This window comes from Cupressus sempervirens, chromosome 8, assembly GCF_028749045.1.
Source record: "Cupressus sempervirens isolate cs-2001-9-10 chromosome 8, ASM2874904v1, whole genome shotgun sequence".
NCBI lineage: Eukaryota > Viridiplantae > Streptophyta > Pinopsida > Cupressales > Cupressaceae > Cupressus > Cupressus sempervirens.
Window position 1 is genome coordinate 806,296,437 of NC_143125.1, and position 16,318 is coordinate 806,312,754.

The 16,318-nt window shown below is 32.0% G+C and overlaps 1 pseudogene; it reads right to left on the bottom strand.

The window, feature by feature from the left end:
• Positions 1 to 4,637: 4,637 nt before the first annotated feature.
• Positions 4,638 to 7,233, bottom strand: LOC149544849 (uncharacterized; annotated as a pseudogene).
• Between the last annotated feature and the right edge of the window lie 9,085 nt (positions 7,234 to 16,318).

The window sequence follows — 16,318 nt, forward strand, 5'->3', positions numbered from 1 at the left end:
CCTATATAAACTAACAAATGAGATGCTTATATAAGTTGTCATGGAGGAATTACAAGGGCCATACATAACACAAAAGACAAGACATTCTCCAAAACACACAAAAGAGAGTTTATAAAAAAATTCCTAAACTAAAATGGAACACAAGCCATACATTTGTAAAAGAAACATGATTTTATATTGACCATAAAGGACACATGAAACAATTAAGGAGAATAGAAAGATGCCTTCATCAAACATACCTTTTTTTCTCCATCAGTGCCACATAGATTAATGTAGTCAAGGATACCCATAAAGAAATGACAGAGGCAACATGAATCATTATGTGGAAGTTCTAATGTAGATAATAACATTTTCCAAGAGGAAACAATGCACAAACTTTATGGTCAATGCTTATAATGAAAGCACAAAGAATTCATCCCTAATACGCAGCAAGACAACTCAGCAAAAAAAACCACATTGGTCTAAGTTATGTAGCCACAAACAAATATGAACAAATTTGTCAAACCCATGCATGGAAGGAAAAATTTAATGTACATTGATATATTATGATATGTGTATTAGTGTAAATAATTAATCACTATTTGCACTTAAGTTTACGTAGGATAAATGCATTATTTTATTATTTATTAGGTTAGACACCTAGGAGTATGCATAATCATATGAGTTGTCATGTTGACAACACAAGACTAAGTAACTCTAATTTAGCACATGGTGTCTACAACATAATTTTGCATGACACACCTTTGTAGGCTTATCCTCTCATCACCACACTAACTCTTGTGCTCAATGTATGATAATACACTCTTGGTGGACATGTGCTTAGTTGTGAGGCTTATCATATTGCTAACCCCTAGTCATTATAGAAGCATTCTACAGGCCTTTATAAATAGGCACTCCTAGTGTACCTGTACATCAATTGAATTTCATATTGTTATTTTGATCATACTCTATTGGTCTATCTTGTGCTATTTTTTGAGCTTCTTGGTCTTGGGTGATTTTTTCCTAAGGAAAATTATTACAATGTGAACCAAAACACACCTCTAATCACCCATTCAACCCTCTAATGATACATTTAATAGCTATGCTAATTTTTGAATAATATCTTGGAGAAACTAGTAGAACTCCATGCGGATTATAAGGACTGACAAGAATCATTACCTTGGAACTCCATTGAAAATAGTAGATACAAAAATATTTAAGAAAAATATTATTTTCTAACACACACAAAAATGCTAAAAAATTCAGATATTTTAAAAAAAATATCCAATCTTTCTATGCAAAAGCTTTCTCCTTTTTCAACTTTAGATACTTTATCAAATAATTTGTACAGTGTGCATGATTGTCAATTAAATAAGTACTATGTTTGTCCTGACTTTAAATGAAGGAGAGAAATTTATCTCCATGATGGATCATAGAGTGTGATCTAAAACTTGATTCAAAAAATTGATGCAATTAAAATTAGAAATACTAAAAATAAATTAAATGGATTGTGAAAAATTGATATTTTTAAGAGAAATTTATGTTAAGGTCAAATCTAATTGAGATAAGTGGAGAGAAAAAGGTAGGCATTATATTTGATCTACTTAGATTGAAAGCAAGAGAAAGAATTCAATAAAAGTTACCTAGAATATCTTATTTTTTTCAACAACATATCTCCTAATTTAGTGTTGATTTTTTGTGCTTGTAAAGACCCATATAAGATTCTTATTACATAATTTACAAAGATTCAAGGAAGTCCCACACAATCCATAGCACAAATATTATAATTTGTTTGATAGTGACAATGCTTTGTGTTATCCATGCCTAAAAAGAGACTTAGAAATGTGGAAAGATTTGTGTCCCCAATTCCTTTTTATTACAATAAATACCACCACTATTGCAAAACCTACTTCATATGATAGTCCCAACCCAATCTCATACCACACACTTTCCTCACTCTTCTCTTCTTCAATAGTGAGTGTGTAATTGGGAGGAAGAAATGGAGTGAATTTTCGCTAAGAGAATTTATATTTAGAAGCAGACATCTCACAAATTTGGATTTTCCAAATAAAAATATTTATCAAATATGTCATGTGCCCTTGTAGTATACAAGGTTGTTGGAAAAATTGAGGACTCTAAATAGTTGAAAGAATCAAGACCTAAAGAAATTTTCTCATAAAAATGATTTGTTTAAAGGTCTAGTGATTCTATTCAAGTCATTTGAACAATACTATTTAGAATAGCACCATTGAAACTATTTAGGAGCAACTTTAACCCCTTCAAGAAACTAGTCAAGAAATTGGCCAATCAGAACTACACTATCTTGAAGACCATGGCTGACAATTTTAACACCATGCTAAACAAGCTAGAATAGGGTAAAGACCAAGATTCTAGGGATATGAAAGAGGACTAGGGTCTAAGCAAGCGAACAAGGGTTGATTCCAAGAAGAATGAGGGTGTGGAAGCAAAAAAGTCAGATGATATGAAAGCCTTTGTAGAAAACATGAACATTCAGGCAGACCAAGCGACAAATCTTCTGAAGACATTGTTGTTGTTCTGTTCTGAAGATTAGACTGATGTTTTATAATTAATTTATAGAAGCATCATTATAGTGTTTATATTATATTTGTAGTACTACAGTAATATATTTGTGATATAATTGGTAGATAGATCATATATAATAATTTATGTATTTTTTTAAATATAAATTAATATTAGCAATAATATCTTATAGTGGAAATTCAATTAGGAAAAAATTGGTTGATTTTTTCACATGTATTTGTGTAGTTCATGAAAAGAATTAGTAGGTAGAGATGGAAGAGCTAGAGGAGAAAATATAAGAGAAAGAAATAGAAAAATAAAGATAGAAACATGAAGTGATATATAGTAGGAGAAATGAAAATAGTAGTAGAGAGATAAGGATATAGAGATAGAGGTAAAGAGATGAAGGGATCTAGATATAGAGCTACAGGAAGAGGAAAATGTAGAGAGAAAGGGAGACATGTAGATTTCAAGGGGGGAAGAGGAAGATAAAGTTGAGGGAAGAAGATAGATCAAGAAGGCAAGAGGGGGGAATATAAATGGAATAATATGGAGGGATGAAGAGTTTGGAAAAATAAGAAGATAAAGAGATGCCTATAAATGAAGGCAGAGCTAAAACATGCATTATTATCATAATTTTTTTTTCCAATACTCTCATTCAAATATTGAAGTTTAGAATATTAATATATGTTTTAATAAGATTTTTAGACAAAAAAAGAGTGTCATGATATGTGATTAGAGTTAAGATTAGTTGATGTTGCATAATTAATTTATAAAAAAAGTGTCATATAGTGGCTATACTCTTTGGAATAAAACTCATCTCTACCTTTTGAATTCATATGCGATCCATTCTTGTACATGTAATTATATGAAATGTAGTTGAACCAGTCAAATATAATTCCTAGTTTGGTTCTATCATCATTGCTTGTAAATTAAAGATAGTGTGGTGTATATTTTGAAAGGTGATTTGAAGAAAGGTTCAAGATTTGGAAGCTCTATAGTGGCCCAATTTCTACAAGAATACTCCCTTTCAAATTCTTCTTCTTCATTGCTAGCACTAACAACTCCGAAATATTTCCTAATGACTTTGGAAACTGACCTTCCAATAAGTTTTGCCCCACATCCATAAAATATAATTTTGTATAGTTTGATATGGAGTAAGGGATTGATCCACCCCCTCGTTATTCCTTATTAGTAGTGATCCCAACTGACTTAGGTTATCAAATTCAAATGACATAACTTGCTTAAATTACTAGAAAACCCCCGAGAACATGAGTTTACAAGTTTGTGGTATGGAGTAGTGGTTTCCATGACTATGATTGGTAAAAATTTAATTGAAACTTTTAAGGTGTGTAGTGGTTACTTGAATGAATAATACATTACTTGATTGTAATGGTAAATATATAAATAAAATAAATAATATTGTATAAGTGGCCTAGCTAACTATCATAAGTCTCATGGACATAAATGTATTGTTTAGTAAAACATAAAGAGATAGTAAAATAAATCTTACATTTCGTGATTTCTCTCTTGAACCTTTCCTAATAGGGTAGATGGTTTCATGCATAATACAAATTCTTAAAGATTACAAGTGAGACACATAGGTATTGAATAGTGAAGCATTGCAAATCTTGAAACCTTGTATTAGTACCAAAATGTACTTAAATTTTGACCATATTGTATATTTATTTGTTCAAATTATGAAATTTGTTTAAAAAACAAATGCTATTTTATGACATATACTTAGATAAATTTATCACATCAACAATGAGGAAAATCCTACCTTAACTACAACAACAATGTTTTTAAGTTTTTTAAGAATGGATTTAATTTTTTTATTACATACAACTTGAATAGAAATGAAGTATGAAAGCTTCATTTTATGGTAGTTATTTAACACTAATTAACATCAAATGTAACTAATTGTCAATGATATATTTTTCACAATAATAATGAATAGTGAATTCTTTCTTGATCCAAACATTAATACTATACATGAGAAATTGGCATAGTGATTTCAGAATATGCAAAATAAAAATTTGCCAAAATCAAATAAATTATTAAATAAAGTTATAAAAATAAATCACAAATTTAATTAACTTTTTCAAATAATAATATTATATATTTATATTGGCCAAGTTATGAAACCATGGAAAACAAAATTTTAAGACTACATCAACTCCCTGAAAGTACATATGTCCCCACTTTCTTCTTAATACAATAAATAACACTACTACTACAAAACCTACTCCATATGATAGTCCAACCCTTGTCCAATACCACACAAATTCCTTGCTCTGCCCTTCTTCATTAATAGAAGTAAAAGTGGGGAAGGAGCAAGAGAAAATTATGGCCAAGCACATTTTTTAGGAAGTGGACATCCCCATAAATTAGGGTTTTCAAAATAAGATGACTTGGTAAATTTTGTCATGTGTCCTCCTTGTGGTATATTGCCTGAAAGATTATTGTTGGAAAAATTGAGAGCTCCCAAATAATTCAAAGAATCAAGATCTAAAGGAACTTGTCTTGAAAATCGATTTGTAGAAAGATCTAATGATTCCAACCAATTCATTTGAACAATACTATCTAGAATAATACCATCAAGATTGTTCATAGAAAGGTTAAATAGTTTCAACCCCTTAAACTTTCCCAAATTAGAAGGAAGATTCCCTTTCAATTGATTGTCTGAAAGGTCTATGGATGCCATGGTGGAGTAAGTATATGTATAATGCTCATCTCTACCTTTGGAATTCATATGCAATCCATTCTTGTAGATTACGATATGTAGTTGGTTAAATGCCTAGATATTTGAAACTTACTAAATTCTTGATTTGGCTCTACCATCATTGCTTGTAAACTGACAATACTAAGTGCTATATTTTGTGAAAGGTGATTTGAAGAAAGGTCCAAGATTTGGAGGCTCTTCAGTTGCCCAATTTCTCTAGGAATACTCCCTTTCAAATTATTCTTCCTCATTGCTAGCACTATTAGCTCTAAAAGAGTTCCTAATGACCTTGGAATCTGACCTTCTAATAAGTTTTGTCCCACATCCAGAAAATATAATTTTGCACAATTTGAGATGGAGGAAGGGACTAATCCACCCACCTTGTTATTCCTTATCACTAGTGATAGCAGCTAACTTAGCTTACCAAATTTAGATGGCATAACTCCGCTCAAATTATTATCCCCTAAATTCAACATTTGAAGCTCAGAACAATCGCCTAAGCTTGAAGGGATGATTCCACTCAAATGATTATTCACCAAATTTAATACCTGTAGTGAAGAGTTATTTTGCAATCTTGGAGGAATACTTCCTGTGAGCAAATTATCATTGAGCAACACTATTTGTACATTAGGAGGCAAACTTGATGGTATTTGACCAGACAATGCATTGCTAGACACATCCAAGACCCTTAAGAGATTCCAAGCTGAAGTATTTAACAGAAGGCAACATTCTAGATGATTTGTTGTGAGATTGATGTACTAAAGAATCATGTCCTATAGCTAAGATGGTATTTCTCCAACAAGAATGTTGTTGGCCAATCTCAACTCTAAAAGTGAGAACTGAGTGGAAATCCATGAGGGAATTTGACCATGCATCTTACATGCTATAATATGCAATTTTGTCAACTGGAATGAAGGAATCCATGTGGTGTTGATGTTAAGTATACAATTGGATAGGCTGAGTTCCTCTAATTTGGCAAGGTTGTGAAAGAAAGCCTCTAAAATTACCTGATTTCCATTCAATGTGAGAGAGAGCCTTTAAAGTGAAGAGGGTAGCACTAAGGAGTAAATTCTCTAGTTGAATTTATTCCTCTTATCATAGAGATCAGTGAGAGAGGGAAGCCTTGAAAATGTGGGGAGAAGAGTTCCATTTAGCTGGTTCTTAGTTAGATCCAAGTATAGAAGTAAAGAAAAACCACCTAATGAATCTGAAATTGAGCCACTCAAAGCATTACTAGAAATATAAAAATGTTTTAGCAAAGAAGCCCTACCTAAAGAATATGGAATATTACCAATAAATCCATTGTTAGCAAGTTGTAGCCAACTCAGAGAAGATAAATTAGAGAAAGAAGAGGGAATGCTTCCTATTAGTTGATTTTCTGATAGATCCAACGAAGTTAGAGAAGAGAGACTACCAAGACAAGATGGTAAGCTTCCATTTAGTAAATTGTCATTAAGTAGAACCACACTAAGATTGGTAAGATTGAGCATACATATAGTACTGAGGAGGGTTTCACCTTCAAAATTGTTATACCTTAAATCAAGCACAGAAAGAGAAGACATGTTTGCAAAGGACAATGGAATGTTCCTGCTCAAACTATTGCCAGGTGAGGGAAGCATAATGAGAGAAGAGAGTTGTCCCAAGAAAGGAGGAATATTACCTATAAATCTTGTCATAAATAGCTCTATCTTTTCAACAAAAGTGAGATTGCAGAGGCTATCAAATATGAGTCTCCCTTGAAATAGTCTCACGCTAGATATTTGAACATTGGCTATGTGATGAGTGGCTTCATGGCAGCGTATGTACTCCCACTGGCAACAATCACTTCCCTTCACCCATGGTCTCAGTAGGTTAAATGGGTCATTTATACTTGCCTTGAATTGAAGAAGGGCTTCTTGTTCTCTATCAATACATCCATTGCAAAAACAGATAAAAAATAGGGGAATAATAACAACTATAAACACAAATAGCTTTTCCATGGGAGCCATTAGTGTTTTGAGTGATTTGGTAGAGCAATGAGAGGGTAAGTAATTACAAAGGAGCAAGGTTTGAGTGATTTGGTAGGGCAATGAGGCTAAGTGATTATAAAGGTTTATAACTAGCTTTGAGATAGAGGATTGCCCCATGGAGCTAAAATCTAATCATAACCCCATCTTGATAAGGGTGGCCACTCACTTTAAAGATCAACATATTGTCTCAAAACCTTTATAGAAGAGGAAGATGATTCAAACTGGAAAAATTTTAATGACACAAGAAAACCATAATATTTTCCAAGACTCTCTCTTGCGGCTATCTAGGGTTCAGGGAAAGCATCTCAAGTTTGATAAACAACATTCCATGGACAAGGATAATCTTGTTCTTACTATCATTAAAGCCCTAGAGGAGTGTAAATAATCTAAGGCCACAAGGGAAGCCAAGAACACTTTTCCAACCAATCCATGGTTTGATGAGGAGTGCAAAATGGAAAAAAGGAATTAGAAAAAGAACATGAATAGTGAAAGTAGAAAGGAATATGATTAGTTGATTAAAAAGAAGAAAGAAGAGTATGTGAACATGAGAAGACTCGAGTTGATTAATCTTGGTAAAAGCAACCCCAAAAAGTTTTGGAAAGAGCTTCAACAGAGAAAATGTAGTTAGAGAACAACATCACAGGAACCAAATGGCTAGAATATGCCAAGACCCTCTAGAAGTGTGATTTAGGAGAACATAGAACCATGGTAACCAAGACTACAGGTGAGTTATTCAGCTAGAAGGATATTATTCAAGGCATAAGGAGGTTAGCTATTGGTAAAGCAGAAGATATAGATGGGCTTCAAGCTAAATACTTAAAATGGGGTGTTGAAACCCTGACACCACACAGTACCAAGATTTTCAATAGTGTCAATAGAGAAGGCTTCCCTATAAAATGGACAACAAGAGTAGTGATCCCACTCCACAAAAGTAAAGATATAAATAACCCTTCTAATTGTCAAACCATCATGATCAATCCACTCTTCAAAAAGTTATTTAGTAGCATAGTAGAACAAAAAACCAGCAATTGGGACAAAGCAGAAGGAAAAAGAGAAAAAGGGGAAGTAGGCTTTAGACCAAAACACTCTACTATATATCATGACATCACTCTCAGATACTTGATAGAGAAAGTTTGGGACACTCAGGGGGATGAGGCTTTCTGTTTTTTTGTAGATTTTAAAAAAGCATTTGACATAGTTCCACGCAACAAACTATGGGTCATAATGGAAGAGTTGGAAGTTCCTAAAGAGCTTAGGTTAGCTGTTCATAGATTATATGAGCAAGTCTAAGCTAAAATCAAAATGACAGAAGGGCTATCAGAGGACTTTGGCAGCAACATTGGGGTTAAGCAAGGGTGTTCGCTATCTCCAACATTATTTGGGCTCTATATTGACAAGTTAGAAGAATGGATGAACAAGACCAATGGTGAGGGTGTACAGTTGGCTCACTTTGTGATAAGATTGCTCTTATATGCAGATGACCTCATAATAGTTGCTAGAATGGCGAAAGGTTTGAAAGAAAACTTGAAAGCACTAGAAATTTTTTGCCATGAAGTGGGAATGCAAGTGAACACTAGCAAAACCAAAGTTATGATCTTCTCACTAAAGAAGAATAGGGGCATATAGGATGAGTTTCTGTTTAAAGGTAACCCTCTTGAGATTGTGGAGGAGTACAAATACTTGGGCATAGATTTTCATAACAAACTCAATTGGGATACATGCAGATCAAAAGGAATCCAAGGGAGCCGGAAGACATTATACTCTTTGCAAAATAGGTGTAGGAACATAGAATTATGGGATTGAACGACCATGAAAACTCTTTTTGGTTTGCTGGTCACTTCGGTTATTCTATACGAATGTGAAGTGTGGGGTGGTAGTGTGTCCCAAAAGAAATGGAGACAGGTAGAAAGAATTCAAAAACACTTCATCACATGCAATCTTAAAGTCAAGGCCACGGTACCGTATGAGATTCTATTGGTGGAGGTGGGTTCCTTTCCATTAGAAGCTGTCACATTGGTCTGGATGCTAAGCTATTTAAGAAAAACCCCCAAGGTCTAGAAACACATCGTTGGCTCAGGCTAGTCGTAGAGGAAAAACATGTCAAGCGGAAAACACATGGATGAAGCAAAATGACAAATGGATGTGAAAATGGGATATCAACATCCATACTTGCTCAGATAACATTAAAGAAATAAAGAAGTTTTTCATGGAAAAATTTTGCAATATTCTATGGACAAGACACGCAGGGTAGAATAAATCTTATTACATTAAAGAATTTAACCCCACTTCTAGTCATGATGAAAAGGCCTATATAAGAGCACCTATTAATTAGAAAGAAAAAATGTTGATGGCACAACTCAGAACTAGTTCACACTGGTTGCGGTGTGAAACTGGTAGATGACAAGTTCCAAAGGAAGAGGGGGAAAACAGATCATGTTTAGTCTATAATATGGGAGCAGTTGAGATAAAGCAGCACTTTGTTATGGATTGCTTGGCATACAATGACATCAAATCTGGTTATATAGAGATACAGCAGAACAAGGACTTCAACTATTTATTCGAAGAAGATTAAGTGAAGAGAACAACAGCTCTAATCATCAAACTTCAGAGAAGGAGAGACAATTTAACCAAAACTTTGCAACTAGATTAGTTATCATCCTACCTTGGGGGGGTGATCGTGTGGGTCCCATAGGCTACTTTAGCCTCATGGATGTCATTAAAATCTATCATATCAAGGAGGAGGGTTTGAGTGAAGGAAGGCAAAAAAAAAATTCAATGAACTCACATAGGGCTTGAATTGGGGTCAACAAAGGAATGAAAATCTACCCACAATTTTGCTGCACTTGGGCAAACTTTTCATAGAAATCTGAGAAGACTTGCAGAGACTTTGAGGAAGGCAGCCATGAAATGTGGGTTATGAAACTTGACTCAACTTGAGTTGCCAAACCTATCTGAAAATAGAGAACACTTTCAGAGTCCTAGATGGATTGAAAATTGTCATAAATGTTGTCTTTCCACATTTTCATAGAAATATAAAGATGTGGGAGATTATGTTTCTGCTAATAAGATTTGTGGTAAATAAAACATGATTATCTACTTGTGAAGTTTTATATTAATTTCTCTATTGGTCAAGGTAAACTTTAAGAAAGCCACGTCCAAAACAAATATAAACTATTGGAAAATGTTTCATTATTTTACAAAAATAAAATTATTTCTGTTGGCGAATCTCTCAGTTTTTTATTCTAAATATGATTAATATTGGCAACTATTTTCAAATAATTTTTTTTTTTAATAAAATATTGACGAATCTCAATAATAATAGGAAGTTTATTAATCACCATGGAATATTATAAATCAAAATTAAACTTTTTTTTACGTCATGGAATATTATGAGGATTGTTACATATACTTTAAATCAATAGTGAAAACTAAATATTGGTGATATAAAGTAACTAATAATTATGATAATTATTGGTTAGTTAAATATAATTTCTCCAATAATAAATTATATTTAGGTGACTCAAATCTAATCATGTAACGAATATTATAGCGAATATTTGAGTTTAATTTTTTCAATAAAATAAATTATTGAACGATTTTAAATATTCTAGAACTAAATTTTATAGAACTATGATGACTTAGATTGTATCAAATCTTAAATTATTAGCCAAATTACTAGCCAAAAAATTCTAAAATACTTTTCTATTGGTTACATTTTTACAAAGCAATAATCACATTGAAGACCTTGTTTTATTTGCAAACTAACAATCACAAGTGTATTGGGCATCATCAATACTATGTGAAATCATTGTCTAATCTCTTACAATAATGTGATTGCTATCATCAAAGCCTTTTGTCGACCTATCTCTATCAATGATAATTACAAATTCATCACAACCATTCATATCGATGGTCATAATAGTCATTGAAAATAGAATTTCGTCAATCTACTAACAATAATGACAGATACAGAGTCCAATTTTTTTTATTTTGAAACAACATATTCTACATATGTTTGTATATCTTAATTAGGATTGTATTTTTAACTTTATGCATTGATGCCTATTAGTAAACAACTTAATAGTAAAGTACCAACACACAACATATGTATCACTTTCTATAAGCATCACCCCAATACTTTGAGTGCACAATTTTTTTCATATGAAATAGGTGTCACTATCTATAAGCATCACCCAAATATTTTGAGTGACAAATTTTTAGTTCCTTCAAAAGACGGGATGTCATTCATTGAATGCAATTTTTCAATTAGATTAACCAATCAAATCAAAGAATTTAAAAGTTTTTATAAAACTTGCAATGTGTATATCGAATTTTCATTTTTCCTTATTTTATAAAAACCATTTTGTGTTCATTCTATTGGTCCATACTATTTTTGGTAGGGAGAAAAATCAATTTTCCTTAACAAAAATGCACATATTTTTCCAACAACAATAACAACCTGCATTAATGATAGCTTTATCTTTTCCACAATTGTGACAAATTAATTAAAGTTTTCAAAAAGTAATTATTTTATCTTCCACCTCACTACCTAAGACATAAATGCATGTCTAATCAATAATTTATTACCAAAGATTGTAAATATATCAATCTAGACTATTTTTTAATTTAAGTTTATTTAAAATCTTACTAAAAAACTAATTATCATTCATTTAAAAATACATTTACTTAATTTTTTCTTCATAATAATTTAAAATTATTTTATTCTAATTTAAAAATTAAAAAAATTATTCTAAACTAAAATTTATTAATTAATAACAAAAGTATATTTTTAAGAATATAATGATTTAAAAATATTTATAAATTTTTTTACTAAAACTTTTTAATTTAGTTTTTAATGTTTTATATTTTTTATTTTAAATATATTTATTAGTTTTACATTGTTCCTTACTTTTGTCAATCTTAAAATGCTAACTTTTTTCACACTATGTTTAACTAGCTATTTTTTTTTCAATCTTGTTTTAATTCTTTTTCGCATTTTAAAATTTGTAAAATTAATATTATTCTTCAAATTTACTAACTCTTTTGTTTGTTTGGATCAAGTAGTCAACAATTTATATTTTAAAATTTAATATTTGAATTTATATTGGAAAAGGTGGAAACAAATACTCCATTGATAAAACTCAATTGTATAATTATTATTTAAATACTTCTTAAAATAACATAATCGTTAATCTTTTTTAAAAATTCTCTTCCAACTATCTTTATTCATTGTCCCTATAATAACATATCATTCTCTCTCTTTTAAATATCTTCATATCCTTTATCTCTATTTATAAATCTCTATTAGCATTATCTTTCTTTTCAATCTGTCTTCATATATATAAATCTCCATTTTCCTTTTTTCCTAACTATTATGAGGAATATATCTCTTTAACTCTCTCTTCAATGTGTCTTTAAAGTACAAATAATAACAACATTTTTTTTTTATATCACGCAGGTAGAATCCCATATTGTATCATTTTTTTGATAAATGATCCATTCATCACTTCTTGTGAGTCGGAAGGCCTTCACTCCAACAACTTTGTCATCGTAATGCACTTCCATCGATGTAGTCTTCTGAGCTTCTTGAAAGAACCTATAAATTTTAATGGCCAACACTCAAATAATGTTGTGGCTAGCCTAGAGGCATGAAGTCCCTGTGTATTGGGCTATTAACTAGCAATAGGATCACTACTTCATGTTCATCAATGCACATTTTTTAGTTTTTTTCTTACTTCTCTAAATTTTATTTTTTCCATCTTATTTCTACTTTTTATTTTTTCAACCCACAACATTGCAACCATTATGCATATAGCAGGAACTATGACACCTGTGTCTCTTGTTTTCATATGAAATAGATGTAGGTAATATGCTCCAACTTTCTTTCTTGAATGGGTGGTTTGACATATTTGAACAAACTTGTGTTGTTTATAAATGATTATCTAAAAGGATTATGGTTTAAAAATTAACTAATATAATGATTTTTTTGGACTATTTAAGATTGAGTTGTTTATTGGTTTGTCTCATATTTGTGGAATGATCTTTTAGTGCAATTAAAAAATTATTATAGTATTTTTGCTAACCAATAGAAATAAAGTATTTTGAATGTGTCAAATTGTTATATAATTTCAACATTTGTACATATTTTTCAATTCCAAAAAATGTTAATTATTTGAAATGCTATTTGAATGTAAAAGAAAATGGAAAAAAAATTTAAAATACATTTTACATGACACTCACCATCTCATAACCATGCCATGAGTGGATATTACAACTATGTGAATAAAAGATGAGAGAGAACTGTAGATTGCTAGATATAATATAATGTATAATACACTTTATAAGATAAATAAGTCTTTAGTATATATCATAATTTTTTAAAATATTATAACTCATATTTCATAATATAAATTCTTATATGATATATTTTATATATAATATATTTTTTAATGATAAATTTATTATATCATGTAAGAATGACATGATATATATATATATATATATATATATATATATATATATATGAATAGAAATTTTTTATTAATTAAAATTTAAAGATATATATTCACAAAAAAAGGGGCTAGGGGATACAAGATCACCCTGTGAGTTCAAATGGTCCAACGCCAGAGATCAACTAGTTATCAAAAAAACATATACAAGCAAAAATATTAAAACCTTCAGACTTCAAGAGCGATGCCAGCCGAAGGAGGGTCTTTGTCATCGTAACCCCATAAGTCCTTGGGTTATTGGTTGGCTCAGGGGGAGCCCAACTGTCAGCAGCAACAACATCTTTATTAGCATCCTTATGTTTAGCTTTCTCAGTCCTAGGAGGAGAAATGGCTAAATCCAGTCGGGGGAAGCCCACTTGGGGTTACTGTGGGTAGACGGCCAACCCACATCAGCGACAGTAGGGGGAGCCACTGGGGACCAACTCGAGCCCAACCTCTAAGGAGGTGAGGCCGAGCAGCGACGACTATGAAAACCACCACTGGGAGAGCAGCGACGAGGCTGTGACTTGGGGGTCTATGAACAGTGAGCAGATCTACTTCGACCTCGCTAACAACTATAAGGAGTACGGTCACCGGACAAAACATCTGGAGGCACACGAGCAACCATACAAGGGGCATTTCCCCAGTGAGAAAGTAGCTCCTACAGGTGAGCCAATTCCAACACAACTTTGCTAGTTTGTACTTGTATCTGCAACATGACATTATTACATGTATGTGCTTTAGAGTAAATAGAAACATGAATTTCAAGAAAGTTGGGAGAGAATAAAACAACATTGTGATCTTTCCAAATTGTAAACAATATCTCCATTCTGAAAGCATGCCAGATCTGGGCATATCTAAAAGGGAGTCTGGGAGCATCACAAACAACCACCATATGCCAAGTGAAAGCCTCAGGATGAAAAGGCCTGAAAAAATCATAAATCCAGAGCCAATAATTCTTGGGCTTGCCTATAGAACCAAAAAATATGCTAGAAGCTTTCAATCTAACCACAAAAAGGGCATCTAGGATCTAGAACTCCTAGATGTCGGAGCCAAGGACCCAAAGACAAGCTCTAGAAAAGGAGACACCAAGCAAAGCGAGCAATCTTTGGCTCTGTGATGGTATGCCAGATAGCGACACATCTAAGACTTCAAGTCTTATGAGAAGAATGCAAATGCCAACACTGGTTGAGAGTATCAACCATCAGAAGATGGGGCACCAACCACTAATAGCCCAGCTTGGGCTTGTAACTGGTCATTGGAGTGGCAAGATACCACTTCCAATCTTTCCACCAAGGGTGGGATGAGTGAGTTCCAAGCTTGTGTAACAAATTGGGAGGGATCACAGGAAATAGAAAATCAATTATCTATCGATCTGGATGGATAAGCCTATACTGCACCTGCAAATCCTCCCATGAGCGAAGGCTCATAGTAACCCTAGAGAATAAATCTTTCAGCATTTTAATACCCCTGCAAAAATAAATGCAGAGCACTGGCTCCTTGAATCTTGGCTAAAGGCACACCTTGAGTGACAAAAAAGGGTGACCACCAAAGTTTTTGTTGGTTCATTGAGAGTCCATCTCTGAACCTATTACTAGCCCATTGAATCCATGGCTTGATGGCTTCCCAAGATTTCCAAATACTCTTAACAACAAAAGTGCCCTGAATCTGAATATGTCTAGAAGTTACAAGAAGGGTTTGAAAAAGATAATGTAAAGTATTTTATAATCAATTGTTAGGATTAGATTAAAATATTATAATAAATTGTATAACTAGTTAATAGATTTTTGTATATTATGTGGCAATAAAGAAAAGATATAAAGAAAAGGTATGTTGGTACAATTGGATCACAAATAAATGTTAAGACAACCTTAACCATTGCTAATTACCCTCCCATTTCCACCACCATAGCCACAATGACTATTACTGTGAGGCTCCATTAAGGTTAGTGACATCATAGAAGATACAATTTTATTCACAAGTTCAACTATCACACCATCATAAAGTATTTTTTTCTTTTTTAAATGTGTCCATGTTGTTCCTTGATGTTGCTAATGAAATCTTTCCATTAATGTTTAAAATTAATTATAATTTTAAGAATAATATATTGATAAAATATTCACAATCTAAAAATTAAAATATTAATGATTAGAGATACATATATAAATCTATTAACTAAATACTTATAGACTTAAAAATCAGTGATCTTGCAATATATGTAATTCTCCTTATAAATGTCTTCTTTCACAATAATATATAAATTGTCTAATTTCACAGTATATCACTTTTTCTTAAAATAGAATTCAATGTCTCCTCACTTTCAATTGTACTCTATATTCACAATATTATTGTTGGCAAAAATTATAAAGAAAATGGATACATTGTAAAATTTAATAATTGATCAATATGCCTCATTCCCTTAACCATATCACTTCCACAACTCAGGTGTGATGACATTTGTTCATTATGCTATAAGTACATCCTAATGTCACCATCTCTTCCTCGAAGACCATTACACTATAAGCAAGAACTTTGAAGAACTTTGAAGTTAGTCACGTGATTGGAAGTTGTGATAA